The sequence below is a fragment of the Strix aluco genome, chromosome 4 (assembly GCF_031877795.1).
Source record: "Strix aluco isolate bStrAlu1 chromosome 4, bStrAlu1.hap1, whole genome shotgun sequence".
NCBI lineage: Eukaryota > Metazoa > Chordata > Aves > Strigiformes > Strigidae > Strix > Strix aluco.
In genome coordinates, this window is record NC_133934.1 from 38,432,412 (window position 1) to 38,453,926 (window position 21,515).

Below are 21,515 nucleotides of genomic sequence, written 5' to 3' on the forward strand. Positions count from 1 at the left end.
TTCACATTACTTTAAATGTATGTCATACAGCTGTGTCTTTAGCAGTAGCAATAACCTGTAGCAACAGCAATAGCCTAGAGTAGAAACACAGCTTTTCCCCCTGCAAGCCATAAGTCTAGAAAGCTGATCCTACTTGTGAAGATTTAAGCAATCGTATCTAATTGTATCATTTTGCATTTGTAAATGAGTCTTAGAGTGTACTACACAGAAGTACAGAAAATATTATTGTAAAGTTTAGGGAACACTTGTGTTCATGTGGACTGGATTCATTCCGTTAAATGGTTTGTTAGTAGAGGTTAGGTAATGTTTCATATTATGAAAATTCTAATTTTTAGATTAGAGATCATGATTATTAGGCAGGTTTTTGAAGCACGGCATTCCAAGGGAGATTAAAAAAAGGAGAAACCCAAGAAGTTTAGCAATGGAAATCAGGACTTTTTTAAACTTCAGTTGCATGGAAATCACACTGTTAGGATGGGGAAAGTATCAAAAATTACCCTAAATGGCTCTTCTTGTACCTCACTGGAGACCAGCATATTTTGACTAAAATAAACTTTATGAGGGAATTAGTATGGGGACATTGTATATGCTTAAAAAGCTTGTTCAGTTTCAAATTGGTTATATATTTATCATAATTAATTACAGCAGCTAACTTTTTGGTTTAACATTTATTTAATAATAAAAAAATACCTGGCAATACTCCTTCAATGGTTTTGTGCACCTGCTTTAAATTGTCCCTGGTTTTAACAGATATAATTTTCAAAGAACCTGTTTACTAACCAAAAAAAAAAAGGGAAATTATGGGACAAAATGTACAAAAATACCCCTGTGTATAGCATCATAGCAGCTCTTCATCTGCAACATGAAGATAAAATTCTCTTCCACAGTCACCCACAGATTCCAGACTGGATATAAAGCTAGATAGAATAATTAGATATTTCTTGGACACCCACTTTATGTTTCACAGAAATAAATCCTCTACCCATTAAAATTATATTGAAGATTTCAGTAACTCAAATTTTATCAGGATTGCAGACATAGCTTATTAGTAAAACCAGAAATTAATAATTCTATTTGAAAGAATTTATTAATGAATTGTATATTTTTCTATGATGCATATAACCAGCTTTGTATCTCAGTGAAGTCAGGAAAAGTAAATGATACTACATGGGATGAGGGAACTTTACACATGGTTCCTGTAGTTTAATTTGTACTGATACTAGAATATGGTGGGTTGGGGTTTTTTTCCTAAGTAATTTTCCCTATCCCTTCCCATCTTTTACACATCCCCCAACACCCCCCCTGGTTAGTTTCTATTCTTCTAAACTGGTTAAATGCCTTGCTCTCTATACTTATTTTCGGTATGTTCTCATATCCCAGAAAACTGTATTACCTGTCTGCAATACTAAAAAGGTAAAATCAATGACAATCTGGTAATTTTTGCACATTATTGTCCTATTAAAATGCAGCAGATTATCTTTCACAAAATGATTAATGAATTTTAGTCAATCAACTCAAATGCTTAAAAATGGAAAAAAAAACCAACCCTTCTAAAATGTAAAGATATTAAATTTATCTTTGAGTAGGGTAGTAAGTGGTGTCTCCTGTGGTCTAGTTATTGGTAAGAGAGAAAAAGGTCAGGTTCTTACAATTTAATCAGTAATGTGTAAAATGAAATAACTGTTTTTATACACACAACATATAAATATAATCTCTACTTAAGTTATATTCACATTATACCTATACATAGAGATTCCTGCATTCATATGTAAAGATCTGTCTGGAAGAGTTTATAAATTGCTACTTTCTTTATTTCTATCACAGTGTCAGTGATGTTATTTCTAATTTTCTTTGCTCCTGTGAAGCAGCATACTGAACTCTTAAGGGAAAAGAAAACACACAAATGCTATTACAGTACACATTTCTAAGCAGCAGGAAGTCTGTAGTAAGTGTCAGAGATTGATCAGGATTTTATTGCACATATAAACAGCCACCATCAGACGTACTGTGCCAAAGGGTCATGTATCCATGCTGTATGTTTAACCACCTCAGATTTTCAGGAAGGTAACAGTGAGTTTAAATTACTGAAAACAAACTGAAATTTCTGAAATCTTTTCAATACAAGTTAATCTCTAAAACCAGAGTAAATACAGAAATCATACTTCTTTCCAGAGGGAATGGAAAGGTGAGATGAATATATGAAAATATATGCGAACTGTTAAAAGTAAGTGCATTTATACAAACATTAAAAATACAGACATGTGTATCCCTACCTAGACGCATAGAAGAAATGCCTGTATGCCATAGATTTCAGATGTACACCATAGAGTTCAAGGGCATGTTTTTAACCATTAAGATGTATGAGCAGGTTGTTATCAGGAGTTCTGTAAAAGTTGAGAGAGTGCCAAAATTGCATGAAAACTCCTGGAAACTTTCAGAATTTACACTGCAGTTATTGTATATATCTTGATTATTTTGTATTCACTGCAGAGATTAAGTGATTATTAACCACTTTAACTATGAAAGCACTGAATTCATACAAATGAGGTACACTTCTAAATGATAATAATGAACTCCTTAATCTAGAGTATTCCCGTTTATAAGATCAGCTAGGGATCTTGAACTAAAAAAGGCCACTGCATGGTGCCAGGCTTATATGAAGTCACTTTGTACAGAAGAGCTTCGTTGCAGAAAATTATAGAATCCTATTAAGATACTGTTGAAAGGATATGGTTATAGCAATTCCACTACATTTTCAACAAAGTCCTTTGAGTCATAGTTTTCTTTTCCCTCGACTCATTTAAACATGTAACTGCATTTGAAAGCAGTATCACACATGCATTGGCTGTTACAAAGACATACTTTTGAGACTGTCTCACAAGTCATGTGAGAATTTGTCTTTCTGATAGAGTGTTTGTCACCGACTATTACCTTCGTGCCTATCCAATATTCAGAATACCACTAACATGTCCACATACATACCCTAAAGTGCTTTAAGGAAGAAACATAAGACATGAATCATATGATTACAGATGTCTTTCAACTACATGTAAAACCTAAGGATTTGGTGAATTTGATCTCAATTAGACAGGAAAACAATAATAAACAAACATGCAGAGTCTGCTGTTGAGCAACACAGATAATGCCTCAGCGCTTAATAAAATTGTACCAATTTTGTTTTCAAAGAAATTATGGATACCAGTCATAGTGGTGCTTTGGCTAAACAGCTTTTTAAACATAAGAACTATTTTAAAATGAGTTTCTTTAAATAAGAGGCTTGTATTATGAATATGATTAGGCAACGATACATATTTTCGCCAACCTCTGTGACTGTTTCTTACTACATATAAGCAATCTTAATTTATGACTTAAGACTCAAATTACAGAAAACTTTATTCCATCCTTATTCACAGCTGACTAGGTTTGGGTTTTTAAATTTTATTTTCCTTAAAAACTCTTCTTTATACCAAAAAAAAGTAGAAATAGTCTTAATTCAATGTCAATATCACCTTTTAAAGGTACTGGGGATCAGCATACTTGGTTTAGATTTGCATAAACTTTGCTTGCTCTTTTTTGAGAAAATAACTTGTCTGACTAGGAGAAAGAAAAAAACAAGCAAAAAGTGTCAGATAGTGGAGTTCTGCTGTATAAAAAGATTCTAATTATGAAAATGCCATATAGTTATCTTTTCTCAAATAATCTCAAGGCTCTAAAAATCTTTCTCAAAATACTCACTACTGAATTCAGAGATAACAATACTCATAAAAGAGTTAAACTCAAAAGAAGCATTACCTTCCAGCAACTATTTTTCCCTGCTGTAGTAAACAGACAACATAAATTTAACCAAACCAAATATTCAATAGACAGGTTTTAAAAATGATAGCCTTCTCTGCTTGAAGCATGTTCATAACCCCATTAATATGAATGAAAGTTAACCATGCACAGGAGGAAAAGAATACGTTTGCTGTATGTATACTTGTTCTTTGGAATCTTTGAATATTTCATTTTAATAAATATATTTTAGGAAGACATCTAGTTTATTAGAACAAAGGCTTTGGTTTCTGTTTTAAAATTACTGAGGCGCAAGATAAGACCAGAAAAGTTCACCCGGCCATGTATATTTTTCTGCAAACATGTCATTTTAGACATCTTTCAAAGATGTTTCTGGATCTGAAAAGCAATCCTACTGAGGTATTGTTTGCCACTTCTCATTGACATATTCATGTAATGTAAAATCAATCAAAACCAAAAAGCACTTAAATATAAACCCAAAACTCAACTAAAAATGTTACCTACTTCATAGGAAAATATGAGGTTATATCACTTTGTTTTTCTAGAACTTCTGTGTTTAGAAAGTTGAGTAACTAAATTTATGTTATAATTATGTAAAGATTTAAACTACTACAGCAGTATCAGTTTATAGATTTAACACATTCATTTGGGAACTCTTCTATTTAGATAGAGAAGTGAAGCTATTAATAAAGAGTAGATGTAGGTGGTAGTAAGGAAGTAGTGTGAACTTGAGAATTAAAGCTAAACTTTCTGAAGGGTGACATGGAAGAGATTTATTATTTCACAAAAGGGATGACTTTCAGGTTCCTAAATATCTTTCCTAACCTAAGGATTACAAAAGTCTCTAAGTATTTTCAAAACAATACTCTTAACTTGATACCTTTTAAAATTTTATATCAATTACATAAACAACTGTTTTATCAAAATGGAAATGACAGAATCATGGAATACTGGAGGTTGGAAGGAAGCAGGGAAGTCTGGAGGTGGTCTGGCTGAGTCTACCTACACAAAGCAGAGACAACTTAGGTCTGGTTGCTCATGACACCTTGTGAGCAACCACTCAGCTGGGTTGTATCTCCAAGGATAAAAATTTAACAGGCTGGACAGCCTGCTGCAGTGCTTGACCATCCTCACTGTGAAACTGTTTTTCCTACTATTTAGTAGAAATTTTCCTTCTTGAAAGCCGTGCTCATTGCCTCTCATCCTTTTATGATTCAGAAGATACTCTGAGAACAGTCTGGGTCCATCTTGTCTATATGTGCTTATTAGGTAGATAGAGATAGCAGTAAGAATCCCTGCTTAGCATGATCATGCTATGTAAATGAAAAGTGTGAGTAAAGACAAATCTATCATTATACATGCCAATTTGATATGTCTAAATTAAGCATTGTGATGTTTTTACATCCCAATCTTTGATATAACTGTGCCACTTTGAACACAGTCACCCACATCAGCACTTAAAATAACATGGAGAATTTGTAAAATATGTATACAGTTGTAATTTTTATGTTAGACAGGAGGATGATGATATTTAAAACAAATACGAGAATTAGAAAAAATACACACAGAAGTGCCAATCAAAGCAGTAAATGATTCAGAATATTTGCAGAAGGGGTGCACCTGAAACTTTGTAGCTATCATATCAAGTTGTGTATAAATTTTTATTTTGTTACTTTCTTTTTAAACATTGCTAGCAGATCAAATCCAACAATATTTTGGCAGCCTAAAATTACACTCTTCTGACCTTGACATTAGTATTCAACAGCACTGATGAAAGAATGACAGCTTCTCCATCCTACTGGGTGATCTTGCAAGCTTTTACCTTCATGACTATGGAGTTTCTGTCAAATATGCTTCCAGCTGAATGATCACATTCTTTTGAATTATGAAGTGGCTGAAAACTGTGCTAATTGGGTCCATATCGATGTCACTCTAAGATTAAGTAGCCTTAATACTCTTCAAAGTTATATAAATACTTGTAATTTTACTACGTTAGCTCTAGCATATATTTGGCTTGAATGAATAATTTGCAATACCTAGAGAACACACATAAACCACTACTTGAAAATATTTTAGTAGTTTTAATGTATTAAAATTGGAAGTAAGAATAGAATTTCTAAAATTAAGGAAAAAATCAACTAAGTACAAATGAAAAAAATGCAGTGATTAGAAAAATTATCCATAAGATCTCGTGTGTAGTGCTGTGGAATTTAGTAGAATTAGAAATAATCAACTGCAAAGCAGTGTTCACTTACAGGGAAACTGGGTTCTGGACAAGAATTATACTGTTCTCAAATACGCTGAGGGTTTACCCTATGATAGTCTCTTTTAAACCATTGCTCCTAACTTTTGTGAATTGCATTACCAGCCCTTAGAATTAAGAACAACAAAGTTTCATAGAGGAGCATCCAGTTGTGCTATGGATATCTTGTCTTTCAAAGCTCAGCAATCTGCTTCAACTACTTAGAACCTGAATTATAAGTATTGCCATATCTACAGGATTCATATAATGAATTATTCTGTCACATCCATGGATAACAACCTTTGATAATGAAACAAAGTTTCAGAAGGATAAAATAAGCAAATGCATAATTTTTGAAATTATACCTAGCTGTAAGAATTATCAACTCAGCCATTCTCTAGTTTGCCCCTGTAATTTACCTAACTTTTGATATAACCTGTAAAATTCTTAAAGGTATGACTTTCCCGCTTCAGTTGCCTAGATGATGTTTAGCCATTTAGACCAGGCATTTTCAACATCTTGTTCCTTTTATACCTTAAATGGAATTCCCTATTTTTCCTTTCCCTACTTTGTGTACAGTCTTGGGTTAGGAACTGGAATATCTCCAAGTAATAAGTGATAGAACAAGAGGGAATGGCCTCAAGTTGCACCAGGGAAGGTTTAGACTAGATATTAGGAAGCATTTCTTTACAGAATGGGTTGTTAGGCGTTGGAATGGGCTGCCCAGGGAGGTAGTGGAGTCCCCATCCCTGGAGGTGTTTAAGAGTCGTGTTGACATAGGGATATGGTGTAGTTGGGAACTGTCAGTGCTAGGTTAACAGTTGGACTGGATGATCTTCAAGGTCCCTTCCAACATAGATGATTCTGTGATTCTGTGATCTCATTGTATAGATGATATCTGTGTCATTTCCTTTTCTCTTTATCCTTAAAGCTACATATGAGTTTTATTACAGAGCTTAACACAGTTCTGATTTTAGATATCTGCATACTTTTTAAAAATGACATTACAAACATATTTTGGGATACAACATAAAGAGTGACCACATGATTTATTTTTCCATACTGTATCTGAAAACAATTTAATCCTATGGCTGATAGAGACTGAAGATCCTACAGTGCTCATTGAAGTGTATGAATTTGTAGAGTGAATACACACAAGCGGTTTTAGTCAATTCTGCTCAAGTGGCTTAGTCATACCAAATATCTTACTCCAAAACAGCCAACCTAAAATTGCCCTTCTGTTGCACTTTTGCATTCTTATCTTCCTCAATGACTTTTGCTTTATACAGTATGACAATTTTGAATTCTTTTATCACTTTGGTTTCCACGTAGGAAGTTATTAGGACCCACACTAGTCCTATGCCGATTTTAGATAACTGGTTGGATATTTGGATTATATCATATCTATTTGCATTGTAAGAAGAATAAGTAAATTTTTAACTTTTTTTTCAATATTTTTACTTAACTTGTTAGATAATTTTACATAACTTTGCAGTTTATGCCCTAGAAGGTGAAGAAAAAGTGCATTTTCTTATATAAAAATGTGCTGCCTGTTTTGGATCAAAAGAGTATTTCTTTGTCTGTTAACTCATTACCAGCATAATCAATCTGCGGGCCAAAAAGGACAGAAAACTTTTCATATTTCTGAAAGAGAGCAAACTAGTTAGAAAGATCAAAAATCAAATATTCCTGTATCATACAGGGAGATTCTCCTGCATCTAAACAGTTATCACCATCTCAATAGCATCTCAAGAGTTATCAGCATCTAAAGGACAGAATAAGACTGGAAGTTTTGTATGTGATTTTTAAAAAAATGAAAAAATTGTGGGAGAGAAGGCAGAAATGAAAGAGCTGAAAAGTCAGCTTGGCTCTTCTAGCTAATTTCTAGGACAGTAAATACAACAGTGATTCCATTCACTTTCTTAAAAAAATTATTACCATTTAATTATTACATTGGGAAACAGATCCAAGAGTACAATTAAGGGTGCATTAACTCCTGCACCCTAGTTGTGTAGACATGTGACTATGGATGCAATCCAAGGTTTAGCATACCTCTGTTCACTTGCAAGTGGGAAAGCCAGACACTTTTGGACAGAATACAAGAGAACGGCATGCAGAGTGACAAGTGGAAGAGCTACTTGAAGAAGAGTCACAGAGAACTAGCCCAGAGGGGGACAGAGGCCATCCAAGACTCCTGCTTCTTAACAGTGTTCTTCAGGATTTTACTGAGACACATTCAACCACCTGGGATCTAATCTCTCAAATGCTTGCATACCTGCACTCTCATCTTTTAAAGAACTCAACACGGTTTATTTTCCTCATGTAAATGTGGGTTACTTTTAGTTGAGGTGCTGACCTTTAGAATAGCAGCTGAAGCATTACTCAAAGTGGAAGAGAAAATTCAAATCCTTGTTGTACCTGAAAGGTTTCAATACACAGATTCTATCTTCTTGAAGGGCATCATATCCAGGTTTTCACATGGTTAGGGACAGATTTATGGATAATTGAGCAATGGAAGACCAAAAAAACTATTAAGATCTCAGTCAAAATGTGCCTTTGGGTGACACTCCTCCCCCAGGACAATTAGCCTTCCTAAGTCCTTCAAGAGTCACTTTACCAGCATGAATGAAAAACCCTAAGACATCTCATGCTCCATTGGACGTGTAGAATCCAAGTATACAGTCCGTCTGAAACACTGTTTTAATGTAACACAAATAAGTAGCCCACAGCTCAGAATCTATGACTTTCCACAGAACGTGCCTGGTTCTATGCCAGAGAACCTTGTAAACAACAATAATTGTCAGGCAATAGTAATCTAGGGGTTTTCAATACACAAATGCTAGATTTAGATTCCTGTAGTCCACCTAAACTCTTGTTTAGGTAACAAAATAGGATCTCTGTCTTGCTTTTAAAATACATTAGATATAGCACCTGACACCCAGCATCACTAAAGCTTTAAAGGTTAACTCTGTATAGCTCATTTCAATTAATACCATGTTCTTCCTATCATAGACACATCTCTTTTTCTGTACAATCAGCAGCTTTCAGCTTTTTTCATATTATCTCTGAGACAGCTTGATAACTTGATAATTTGTTAATGACATAATTGCTTCTTATAAAATCTATCAAGTCTACTAACTTTTAGTTGTTACTCTCAGGAGCTGATTTTGAAACTGAACTCAAGAGATTATATTGATTATGGAAAGAGAGCCAGATGTTGTTCCCATTGACACTGTGGGTGGAAAAAGACACTGATGAAAACCTAACTCAACTAATAAAGTATACCAATAGCTTATTTTATAGAGAGTCTTTACTAACAATAAATCTAAAAGCAATTTTTCCTTTGAATGTAAACAATAAAACATTCTGAAATATTTGCAGATGTGTCATAAGCCTGAGGTTAATTAGTTTTGTGGCCTTATTGTGCTTTTTTTTAAAGCTAAAAGTATAATTAAGAAGAAACCACTAAAATATCCATTAAAATTGTAAAAATCACTTGAAACTGGTTTGACATGTCAAAATAAATTTTACAGTTAACCTGCCTATGTTTATACAAAGGAAACTGGTTACTTATTCTAGTAGCAGCTAGTTTGTATTTCTCATTTTGCTGATAGGATATAGTACCTAAGTGCCTCACTCCAGTTAATGTATTGCATACTACTGTGCTATATTCAACTAACATCCAGCCACAGTAGGACTTGACATTATGAACTACATTTTTCATCTCTGCAGCTAATGATGAGCTCCTTTACAATCCTTTCTCCTTTTAAGTAGTATAAATGATAAGAATATTAGTTCAAAATCCTATTATTGATAGCCTTTAGAATAAAATCATGTGGTAATTACTGCTGCATTCAAGGGCTTGCTTTTTATTTTTTTTTTTTTATGTCAAAAAAAGAGAAACAATAAAACCCTGGCAGGCTTTTACGAGTAGCAGTAATTACAGTTTGAAGTAAAATAACAGACGCTGCCAAAGTTTCATAGCACAAAGTTGAATCATGATATACCTTCAATAATTTTGTAGAAAGAGTCTGCTAGAGTGATACAACCAGAATTTGTGTAACCAGAAACAAATGCTATAGAATGTTTCCTTTTAAAGCATTTGAACTCAAAATATGGTAGTTCAAAATCAGCTGTATTCTTAAAACAAAGGTAGACTATAAATCCTGTTCATAATGTAGTTTTGTCTCAATATAATATATTTATAAACTATTCACAAATATATAAAGTAATCGGATTCTGGAAATATTTTGGCAACTAAAATAATATTGAGATTTCAAGTGCCTGCAGGTACATTGACCTAGGGTTTTTTTTAGGTAAACCTTAGTTTGCTATTCACACTCAGTTACTTTAAGTGCACCACTATTGAATAAAACCTAATATGGTCCTGAAAGAATTTAATACATGCTGATTCTCATTAGTATCTTGTTAGGCTTCCAAAGGAGAAAAAGTTAATTTTAATTACATTTGTCAGTTATTGGAATGAATAGTTCCAAGGCTGTGTTAACTGTTGTCTGGACAACAAACAAGGGGCAAAATAGAGAGGAATATGAACCTAGGATCCATTCATGTCAAAGGTAACTTTCAACCTCTTTGAACCTCTGGTACAGTCTCCAAGATAAAACATTTCCTACTCATTAGCTCTTGAAGTCTTTTTACTCAACCTGGATAATTTTTATCCTCTTACCTTCTAACCATTCATTATAGAAGAAATTTGGATTTTTTTATCCTGGACTTCAGTAGTACCAGATGTATAATGTCAGCTATTGCAGTACCTACTACCTATAAGCATCTCATCTGACTTCAGGCACCAACTACAGAATTTACTCTGTGCTTCCTGCACTAATACCATGTCTTCTAGGAAAATCTTTCAAAATGATAACTAGGACTCAGTGTTGATTTTACCACACTCCTTGATAATCAGCTAGAGTATTTCCACCTTTAAAACAATGTTACATTTCTCAACATGACTGGTTAAATCAATTTCTTTTGTCAATGTAGCCAAATATTATGTTGCCCCCTGAACCAAAAGCATTGCATCGGAAACTGGTCTTCAGACTGTTATTTTTCACTTACATTTAGGTTTTTTCTGTGGAATGAATTCAGCGCATTGTCCTTCCACACTATGAATATGTTTTTTTCTCCATTATACTGATTCTTAATAACAATGAGATTTTTCTCAAATTTTAATAGAAATAAAGACAGTAATACAGCCAAGTTTTGCTGCTCTAATGAGCTCTGAACTGTGACTTAGGCTTGTCAAGCTGCAGCTGCTGCTGTCCTTAATAGCTTAGCATTTTGACACCTCCTAATAAATTCTTTACAGTTACAGAAGAAGTATGAGCCAAATGCTCCTAGCACAAAATTTCCTATATCTCAATGGAGTTTGGAGCTGGTTCTACTAGATTTTATCAACCTGCAACAAAAAACCCCCTGCAGTTACACTCAAAAGATTTACAGATTAAATTTATTTTTTTTGTTGTGTTTACACAATGGCATTTTTGGATGATTTCTGGATTATACAGGAGGCATTTCTCTGCCCAAGTTGAACAACAACAAAAAAAAAAAAACAGTACTCTTTCTTCCAATCAAGTAAATAAATGTATAACCCACAAATCCCGTGCTGTCACCTCCTAGACTCTATACTAGGAGTCCTGGGCATTTACTTGTGCTCTCACAGCAACATATCTTGAGCATTACTGAAATATATGGCTTTATCTCCTAGTAGATTGCGAAACTACCAGAAAAAAAAAGGACAGCATTTTTTATTGCTGTTCATAAAATCAGAAAGAAGTGAATTAACTTGTGCTAAAGAAAACTTTTTGAATGAAACTGAAGACCTAATGAGTACCAGCACGGTGTCTTAAGCACACAATAGCAATGAAATTGAATGTTGAAGAGGAAGAAGAGTTTCTTCCATAAGCAAACAATCCTTCATCTGTGCATTCAGACCCTGAAATTCCACCCCAGAACTTATTTTTTTTAAAGAAAGGAAAAAAGGCCCAAACCAAACTAGAAAACATTTGGACAACAGAAAAAAATACAGGGATCCCTGCAGTGAGGTAAAGAAACAAGGTTCATATTTCTCATGTTACTTAAGCCGCTCTTCAATTCAGTCATTCCTTCCTGACTTATAGCTACCTCCAGAGTCTGCAAAACTCTCTTTAGGGTAATGAGCATTTTAAGTCCAGCTCTTCTTTGCAAAGCATCTACCTTTGCACTCCATCCCAGCAAAAGGACTAGAAAAATCAACCATGTTTTTCCCATGTTTATTTTCTGTTTTTGTTTTTCAATCTCTTGGTTCCACCCCAATTTTATTAGTGGTGCAAGGTCTTCATAAGCAAAAGTTGTCATTGATATAAAATGAGGTGAGTAGTGATTAAGGCTAAGTGGATCTGTTAATTTAGCAACACTTTAGAATGACTGAACATGAATAAAATGGTAAATTGCAATTACATTCCTAAGAGAGTATATATGAAATCCGTACTAATACCACATTAGTTCATCATGACTAACATTATTATAGCTAATAGTAAATGATAAAATAATGACTATCTACTTATAGAATTACCTTTATAATCTTCCTCCTAGAAGGAATATAATTATGCTTCTCTAGAAAGAATGCAAAGTTTTTCTTTTATAAGTGATTATTTAGGCACAAAATATGATTTTCAGCTGAATCAGCATGCATAGCCTCATTTATGATTTTCTGAAGGTAAACAGCATAGTCAGATGAGCAGGAGATTTATGTACTGAAACTTTTAGGAAATAATTGTAGCTTAATTTTAATTTGGAAAGTATTTACATTCCATTCTAAACAATTAGAAAATAAAAATGCACATGAGCAAAAATAACTCCATAGATATTATTTATCTTTTAGGTAGAACAGATTTAGATTTATCATGGTCTTCATTTCTCCCATGTACCATACAGTGTAGAACAGTAACGTTTGTACTATTTCAGTTCTTGAAAGTTCTAACAAAACCCAAAAAAAAAAAGAAACTGATTAAGAGTTAAGACAACAATTAAGCACACGAGCAACAGAGGCTAACAGACTGTATCTGGGGACACTGGCGTTCCACAGATTCAAAATTTAAGTTTGGTTTCAAAATTACATCTGCAAAAGCATGAAAGTGAATACAGGATTTCTGAGCCCTAAGGCCAGTGTATTAATCATTGAATTGGCTTTCTATAATGTTTACGTGTTTTATATTACAGAATTAAGTATCTTGTGTGAATGATGGCTTTAGCAAAGAGATTTTTGTAGTAATAACCCATGACCAAAATTAAACTATTTGTAAAAGAGAAGGGGAAACATAGAAAAGCTACATGACTTTCCGTCTAGAGGGATGTTGCAAGTAAAGCTCAGTGCTTTTGAAAGGCCTGACTCAGAGGTGGCTTTCATAGAAGCATTTGGGAGACTCTAATTTTGTGTAATTTCTGAGAGAGTTAGTAGAGTGATTAACAAGAAGAAAGTAAACTAAAGTAAAGGTAAATTTAAAACAAGGCACAACTTTTGTCTGAGAAAATTGTTAATCTACAAATTAAAAAGGACAACAATGTAACAACCAATCTGTCAATATGATAACCAGCAGTTTCAGCTGGTGTATTTTTCATACTAAAGTAGAGATGTCTTTAAATTGTTAAAAGGAAAAATTATTTGAGCCTTGCACAACAGTTAATGATTGTGATCTGCTATGTCTTTATATGATATATTTGTTATCATGACATATTTGGGTCAGGAACACTGAGGAACACAGGCTGCTGTTTGGTAAACAACTTAAACCAATCCAGTCTCTAAAGCTCCACAGGGTTCACAATATTTGAGAGAGGGAATTAACAGTATGGTTGACCCATTCTTGAACCTGCATGCCCTTTCAGTCAACTGTCAATGTATAAGTAAGTTAGGCATGGAGCTTCTGTTACCAGCCTATATGACTTGTTTTCTCCATGCAATGTCAGGAAAAAAACTAGAGTCAGCATCTAAATTGTTCACTCTCCACCTGAAGCCAAGGAAGCTTCAAACTCTGGAGACAAGAGGCTTGTTTCTTATGAGGGCTTCACATTTGAATGACAAAACATTTTTTAATTTATTTTGAACACTGTAAAACAAAGGAGTGTTAAAAGCTTTCTACTAAACCTGCTGGGAAGAGGCCTACTGTACAAGACAAAAATGCAATTAGTTACATTCAAATTAACATAGATTTTATACATATATATATATCTACATATGCATTTTAAAATATGATAGGATATGATCATTACAGAATCACAGAATCACAGAATCATCTAGGTTGGAAAGGACCTTGAAGATCATCTAGTCCAACCATTAGGCAAAGGTAGTTCCTTTTAAAACAGTATAGGGAATCAAATGAATGCTAAAACACAGAAACATGTATTTTAATAAAGAATTCTGTAATTCTTTTTGCAAAAATTTAAAACAGTAAAAAAAAGGACTAACAGTGAGAGGACATTTATATTTGCACAAAGATGTGCTCTCAAGGCAATGTGTCATTTAAAGCTCTTGACACGTTTTCACCCTTGTGAACAGTGAAAAACTCTCAGGTGGAGAAAACATGAGAAATTTTTCCTCAGGTTGTCTTGACTCTGTTTCCTGAACCACCATCTAGCTGAAAGACTTTAGCAACTGCTTTTGCAGTAAGTAAACAATAACAACTGCTGTCAAGAATTTCAGGAGATATACCGGGAACCGTAATGAACCTTCCCACCCATACCAAATTGTCATTCACTTCTTAATTAGAAGGTGCAAACAGAAAGGTCTTGCTCTGCTTCCTCCAGAAGAATTAATATCAACTCACTAGGAGGCAAATACTTGAAAGGGTAACCCACTCCTCTGCCACACTGCCAGACTTCTGCTGGGAACTCAAAACACTGCATGAGCCTTACTGGCCTTATTAGTTATCTTTTAGTGCATTCTGGCTTTTGGGAGCTGTAGTGTTAATAACACTGATTTCGTCCAGGCTTTTATAAGAAAGTAGAATGGCCTTGAAAACTGTTGCACTCTCAGATCAGTGATAAATACTCACTGCATGTACTTTATTTACGTCAGCGTTCACTTCACAATTTTTCCAGTTATCTATTACAAAGTCATATCCTCTAATACATCTCTACTATATGACTAATTTCTTAGTACTTTCACTTTATTTTGGTAACTGAAAAAAAACCCCCAATAATGAAAATGAGTGCAATGTTTTGTTAGTTGAAATACAGGTATTAAACTGATTTGAGAAAAGGACAGACCCCAATACTTACGTTGAGAATTGTGTTTTCTATTCCATCTGCTGTCACAGCTCATCTCTTGTGAAATGAAAGAACTACAGACTACAGTGTAAAATACAGACAATTTCTGCACTCATTTTAATTTGACTGTTTTCTCCCATCTTTACAATAAATCACTGATCCTTTAACGTTTCCTCAACTGTAATTAAGCCATAAGTGTTACTGATTCCGAGTAAGCTGTTCTCTTACTCAATGTAATAGTTAAATGCTCAGTCAGACCTATTGGCTTTGTACCACAGCTATCTGAGATTTTAGAATGAGGGTCTCAAGTTCTTGCTAGGTTGTGCTCAAAATCTATGTATACATACAGCCTTTGTGAGTCCCCAGGAGACAGCTGCCAAGTAAACTTTGCATATACTTCAACTAGGCATTTTAATTAGTTTTCAATTGGCATGATAGCAAAGGCAGGTGCCCACAAGAACTGGAAAAGGGTAAAAGAAAATACAAATACACAAAGTTAAAATGGTCAAAAGCAAATGTGAAGGCAGTTTATGCAGAGCATGGGATAATAAGTGAAAGAAACCATTTTTTGAGCTGTTAAAATGCTGGAAGATGCAAAGGAGCCTGTAATGAAGCAATTTAACAGTACCAGTGGGAAAACTGTAATTCTACCTTTGTACAGTACTATATTAGAAGACAGAATGACCCAGTACTAAAGAGATGAGTTCTGATGAAATTAATTTACTCACAGACAGTCCATATTGCTCTCTCATCCACAAGAATGCACAGGTACAGCTTCAACAAAGATTATAAAAAATGCTCATGAAAAAAATCTAAAGAGAAAAGGCCCTTAAACTTATATTAATTATAATCAAAGTGCATTTATAAAATATTTTCCTCCCACTACCATGTCTCAACGACAAGAAGAATCACAGAGCTTCAGAATGACAAACATTAACCAGTCTCTCTAACACGACTCTTAACAGGAAAGAACAAGCAAGTGCTAGCTATTCTCAAACGTTATGGACAAGCTGGGTAGCATTATACATATAACGGATGTTTATAGCATATTCACAATGGATTACAAAGATATTAAAGTATAACTTCTGCTCTGTTCCTTCTTGCATTTATTGATCAGTAGCTAAATGGTTAATCAATTTTTTGTCAGTAGTTACTCACTGTAAATATAACTTAGAAAATGATGAAAAGAAAGCAAAAGAAATTAGTATTTCAGTTTAGTCACTAGCAGAAATGATTTTTCCAGCCAAAACAAAGATCCTTATTAAATGTACCTGTACAAAGATCCAGTGGGTAAACAGACATAATCTGGTAATAAAGGTTACATATGGGATGCAAATTGGTTCCAACAATGAAAGTGCTCAACATCTGAATGTAGACAGAAATCTTGCAAATGACTTTATTCTTTCTAATTGACTGAACCAAATATCTATAAAACAAACCATCAGTGAACTTGGATGCAGATTCTCAAACATATGTAGGTAGGAGTTTGGTGACTAAATACCTTGCAGGAGCAGGCAGCCTCTATGTGCAATATCTAAATAAAAGTAGAAGGGGAAGGTTGATTTGTTTTTCACAGATCTGTCATCACTTTACTCCCAGCCGGCTGCATAACGAAGTATATGAGACTTCCTTATTCATAGACTCTTCAAGTTTATTCAAATAGGATGATTACTGCTCTATCAGCTGTCAGAAAGTAAAATAACTAGGAGAGACCTGTTTGCTCTTTAAAAATAGTTTTCTTTCCAGAAGAGTGTACAAATTGTATTTTACATCCCTGAGATTAGAAGCAATGAACAAAAAAGAAAGCACACTGTATTTTAAATGTGTTACTATTGTTACAAGGGAAAAAGTCTACTAGACCTGTGGCTATTATATTGAGCACACCAGCTGGCCAAGACCAGCTGACCAGCTTGCAGTGGAGGGAAGGCCATTTGTGCTTTTGGTAGAATTTGTGTTAAGTTGAAAAAAAGAATAAAAGCCCCACAAATTAAAAAGAAAAGAAAAAAACAAGCAACAAACCATCCAAAAGAAGAAACAGAAGTGGAAGAAACAAGCTTTCATTGCTGATATGGTTCTTGCCATTTTGATGGTTAAGTATGAAACAACAACAAAGCTCACAATGTTAATTATCGACTCTTCTTCAGAGGTAGTCACAGTGAACTTTAAATTATAAACGGTCTGTATAATTTGAAGGAGAAGGTGAATAAGGGATTTGCAGAGGATGTTAAAAAAAACCAGATGCAGCACTTTGGCAAGCAAAACAGCTAAGGATGCTCTATTTGATCAAAGTGGGAAAAGCACTTATGCAAAACTGTCTGCTTTGTTTATAGTCATTGTCATTCTCGCACATCATCTGCCTCTTTGCATTATTGTACTGTCTACATTTTTTATTTACCGTTGAATGATCAGTGAATCAGTGTCCAGTATATTTTTCTATGATAGATTTATTTATATCTATTGAATTCTCTAACATTTTGCTTAGAGCAACTACTATAATCTCTTTATGAATGCTAGTTCCTTCACTCATAACCAGAAGTGGACAGCATATAAAGAATAACAAAACTATGAGCTATGAAAAGGATTATGAGAATTCCATGTTGAAAAGGACACAAACCCCTGCTGTTATGATGTAAAAAATTAATGGTATTTCTGTCTTTTGGGCAAGGAGAAATAACTTTTCCACCACACAATAAATTCATTAGCCTTCCTGACCTCATCAGTCCCACCTTACGCTGGATATAACATCAGAGAAGAACATCTGTTTGACAGCCATATTTTTAAATTCAGTTTGTTAACAGTCATAGTTATTACATTATCAGTTTGAAATTTATTGCTTGAGCACCACCTCGTGGAAATTGCTATAATTGCAAAATAGTCTTTAAATTTATCCATATGCTTATATTATATGCCCAGAAAAGGCAACACTGATATGTAAGCAAATATCAATTTTTAATATTTTAAATAACACTAAGATAATAAATATGAATATAAATATTTAGTTACAAACAGCACTGTTACTCTGAATATATCTGTTAAATACATAATTATACATTTTATATTCTTCTTTCATGAGAAATTTTGTGCCCTAAATGGCCAGGGTATATATTACTTGCTCATTTTTCCAGGTAATCATAATTAATATAACCAAATAAGTTCTAAAAAACTATTTAATGTTGCCATGTTGATTGTGCACATTAATATGCCTTGCATTTATTATTATTATAGATAATTATTATATATGTACTTATTATTACAGATAACTAGTCATCCACTTCTCTCGTTATTTTGACAATAGCCCCCGCACATTTAAAATAGGGACATCTGACAAATTATAATGTATTTCAAAACTTTTGGAGCTTTTATTTTTTTTTTTTTATTAATTGCTTAAAATATTTGGAGCTCAAACTGTCCAGAACTTACTAATGAAATAACTATGTCACCAATTTATGACATACTAGGACAACTGCACATCTGAGATAAAGCAGTTTTTAAAACTCAGGATAAGACAAACTGGAGCCAAAAATAAACCACTTACAACAAGAGGGCTATACTGATACAGAATGTGATCTCTTTCAGGATATATTCAAAAAATAGAAAAAAATATTTCCTACTTGAACCAATACAAAATTACCATTTTATATTCAAAGGAAGACAGTTTTAAAGAATTAAGAGAAACAGATCCATGCCTTTTTTACTGACTTTGTAATGCAGCAATATGCTTTTCTTAGAAGCTACTAGATTCAGTGGTTATGCATTTTCTAAGAACCCCACAAAACAACTTGGCTTCTAAAAAAATAAAGGCAGCTAATAGATTTACGTTTAAGCTTTTTCAATTTACTTTCAACCACTGTTTGTATCTCACTTAAACCCAAAATCTGATTAACTGAGATTGAGGCTTAGGAGAGTTGCAGCCAGTCCTTCCAAAATGACTGGTCACAGGTAGCCTAAACACCTTATTTCTGGCTGGGTTTTTTTGATCACAGGCCTTAAGACAGCTCTTGATAGATACCTGTACTGGTTTTGGCTGGATAGAATTAAATCTCTTCATAGTAGCTTGTATGGGGCTATGTTTCGGATTTGTGTTGGAATCAGTGCTGATAACGCGGGGATGTTTTAGCTCTTGCTGACCAGTGCTTACACAGAGTCAAGGCCTTTTCTGCTTCTCATGCTGCCCCACCAATGAGTGGGCTGGGGTGCACAAGAAGTTGAGAAGGGACAGAACTGGGACAGCTGATCCCAACTGACCAAAGGGATATCCTACACCGTGTGACATCATAGCAGCAATAAAATTAGGGAGAAAGTTAGCAGGGGGAGCTGCTGACTGGGGACTGGCTGGACATCAGTTGGTTGGTAGTGAGCAATTAGTTTCATTTGCATCATTTGTGTTTCATTTTTCTGTGTTTTTTTGTCCTCATTTTCTTATAATTTATTATTATTACTATTATTTATTTTGAATTATTTACCTGTTTTATCTCAACCCACAAGTTTTCTCACTTTTACCCTTCTGATTTCTCCCCCATCCCTCCCTGTGTTTGTAATAAACTAACCACTAAAATAATTAAGCACTTTATGCACATTAAATATGGAATACATATGTTGCTCAAGAACATGTATAGAGCTAAGTGTTTGTAGTATTACATATTTTCATTGCCAGTTGTCAATAATAAACTCTTACAACAGTTCACTTCAGCTTACGCAAAACCAGCTTGTTTTGTCCCCACGTATACTACTGAAAATGCGCAAGAAATACAACAATCTTTCTATCAATATGAATCAATATAAATATCAGACATTTAACACAAATCCACACAACCTTTCAATATAATTAAACAATTGAACATTAGCACCTTAAAATTATTTTAAAATGATTATATTCATTTTTACAAAAGAAAATAAGGAAGACAAACAGCCCAACTAAATATTCAAGGCACATAATCAAATAGATAAACCTCAACTGCTCCATGTTTTGTAACTTCTGCTGCCTGCTCTCCCACCACATTCTAGGTGTCTCTCTATTAAAGATATATCTAGGGACCTGACCACCCCACTTCCCTTACCAGTCCTTGATTATTTACTAATAATCATCCTAGTCTCCTTTGAAAGCAACTAAGTACCAAATTTAGAAAAACATCTAGCAAGCTATTTCAAAAAACTTTGTTATCACAGGGTGTGTCAACACAGTCGCAAACAACTGTTTAATGCTGCTTTCAAATAAGTCATCACTTCTCAATACTTCATATTTCCCCCAGCATCAATCCAACACTATCAGTATATAAAAAGTGGTGGAAATTATATATATAGATGTACATCTATAACTGAAAGGACCCAATTTATAAATATGTATTATTTATGTAAACTCAACACTGCCTTTGTTCAGATTTAGGAGCTCTGAGTCCACAAGAAGCTGTATTGGTAACTGCTTTATTACCAGGTTTGTATTTAAAAATATACACAAAACTGTTTGTGACAAGCAAAAGGTTATGAAGCACTCCAAAATGTCCTCCCCTGCCTAGACATGTATAGGTATCTGTGTCCAAGGGCAAAAAGGCAAAGGCATTAGTGAAGTAATTTGGAATCAATTTATAAAAGGAGGAATCAACAGGACAGATAAATATAATTTTATAGCACTGCTGATGAAGTCATTACGCAATGAAAGACAGAAGCACTGTTACTGGCTTCACAGCTATTCCACCAAGTGATCAAAGCCGTATGTCAGACAGACATTCTAACAATCAGATCAAAGACATTATTAATAAAGCCTTTAGAATAAAGCATTTTTAAAACATCTCCCAACTTCCAGAAAGTGTAGTTATAGGCAATAAACAATACATAGCCACTGTTAAATTAGTTCAGTAAGCAACAGCTTAAGTGCAAAGTCATGAGAATGTATTTTGTGGTTTAGGTTTATGCTACCTAATTTTCCAGGCTTTATTCCATGTGGATGGATTATATCTTCTGTAAAACATTTCCTGAAGCCATTTAGCCTTTAAAACAAATCAAGTCATGAAACTGCTGGTCAGCAACTTCCTTTAAAGTTAGTTTCAAATACTTTCAAAGCGTAAAATGTGTTTGCGGAAAAGAGGAAAAACTATTAGAAACCAGTTGGTCTGTGTCCACAACCACATAGTGTTGTCATATATTAAAACAAATTAGATGCTTCTTCCAATTTCACTTCTTTCTCAACAATAGACAAAAATACCAACTCTCCTTAAAGGCTAGA